The following is a 2,146-nucleotide window of genomic DNA, read 5'->3' as shown; positions in this document are numbered from 1 at the left end:
GGATATCGATCCCGACCCTAAATCGGGTAAAAGCTGCTCCGACCCTCTCTCGCTACTTAATTAGTAGTGCGGGGTAGGCCGCGATCAAGGGGTAGATGAGGAAGACGACTACAGAGTTCCCAGATCCTTCACATCCCCCAATGATTCTGACGTTACCAAATTAACGGTCGAGGAACTGGAGCAAGTCGTACTAAGTGAACACTCACTCGATCGAAAAGTATACTGATGTTTAGCTTAAAGCATATATATTTTTATGTATATCGCCTCATATTTTACTTTGTTTCGTGAATTTGGGATGTTAAATGCTATGGTTTATATTAATTTGAAGTTTTTTTATGTGTAGGAATGATTCGGGATCAATTGGGGGCGAAACGCGCAAGATTTGAGCCAAAACGAACGAAATCGGGAAACTTGCGAATTTGGGCACCACAGGTGGCGCCCAGCCCTACCTGTGGCGCCAAAAACAGTAGCTAAAAATATTGGAGCGCCGTGGAGGGCACCTGGCGCTAGCTAGGGCGCCAGTGATGGGAATTTTGTCCAACTTTGCCAGGAAAAAGGTTATTTCGGCCCTAGACCTACCCAACACGTATAAAAGCAAGACTAAACATATTTTTTGGGGGGAGGACGCCACTTTAGAGAGATCTAACATACTTTGAAGGGGAATTCACGTGGGGGAACACACACCCCGCTTAGAGGAGGCTTCTAACTAGTTTTTCTTCTCTTCTCTTCCTTTAATTTCATAGTTTCTTTGTTCTAGAGTTTTGGGGTACTACATGAACGTTGTAGTTTGAAGCTTGAATTGTTCTTATTATTTTATCATATTGGTTTATTTATTCAATCTTGCGCTTAATTATTTGATTGCTTGATCACCAATTGAATACTATCTACGAATCTAGGATTGAACTCGGGAGAGGTAATTCTAGATTGCATATAAGATTGAGTAGAACAAGATCTTAACTCTTAGGGGGAACGGATTTTGCGGTTAGGATAGGAATATACCTAATCGCCTTGCTTGGTTATTATATGGGAATTATAAATGCGTTCTTGTTAATCCTAATTCCATAGGAATATAGGCATTAGGTTAGCTTGAATAGGCGAGTTGTACTTCGGGAGAAGGCTACGAGCAATATCAACCCCGTCAATCAATAAACTAGATAAATTAATTAGACGATTTAAGTGGAAAACCCAACGGGATTGTTAGCTAACCCATAGCTCTAGAATATTCACTCACATTGAATTCGTCCCTAATATTTCCGACTTATTTTCTTTAGTTTCTTAGGTTGCTACTCTAAATTAGTCGTAGTTAATAATAATTAGAAATTCGCTTGAATAGATTAATTGTTGGGTTTAATTTAGTTGATAGTTAATCACAAGTCCCTGTGGGTACGATATCTGTACTTACAATCCTATATTACTTGTCGACCACGTATACTTGCGTGTGCGTTTGGGAGCAGCATATACCTGGGCACGGGGCTAAGCTCCAAGATCAGGAAAAAACTCATTCAATTTCTTATAACTAACATAGATTGTTTCGCCTGGTCCCACCTCGATATGACAGGGATCTTGCCGGAAATAACCACTCACAAACTAAGCTTGGACCCGAAGTTTCACCCGATCAAGCAGAAGAGGATTGATGACGTCCAAATCCACTACTAAAAAGTAATAGATACGGTCGCATGCAATATAATTTACCCAACTATGAGTCGGGGTCGAATCCCACAGAGAACAATGTGTAGGCGATTAGGAATGTAAGAAAATTATCGCTTATCGCGCAATGCCAAACACTAAGAATTTGGTTTTAAAAATGTTTTATATCTAAATGCGGAAATGTAAACTAACCTAGAAAGCAAGTAAAATGATCAATGGCTACAAGTATGAATGCATCGGGAATTAAACTCAAGTAACGATCCAATGTATTTCACGATTTTACAAATATGAGCGAGTTTATGTTAATTAGCCACGGATAATAATTCTTAATTAGCTTCTTCCGAAGACTAACAAGACTTCCTAATTTAATTATCCCTAAAACAATTAGAAGATTAAGCACACCCGGAATGGCTACAAGTAGTTCAATCCTATCCCTAGATAGAATCTATAAAATGAGGGTTAACGCCTCAAGTTCTTGTTAATTAATCTTTCCCAACCC

The sequence above is a fragment of the Nicotiana attenuata genome, chromosome 11 (genome assembly GCF_001879085.1).
Source record: "Nicotiana attenuata strain UT chromosome 11, NIATTr2, whole genome shotgun sequence".
NCBI classification, from domain to species: Eukaryota; Viridiplantae; Streptophyta; class Magnoliopsida; order Solanales; family Solanaceae; genus Nicotiana; species Nicotiana attenuata.
Note: the sequence above shows the minus strand (reverse complement) of the source record.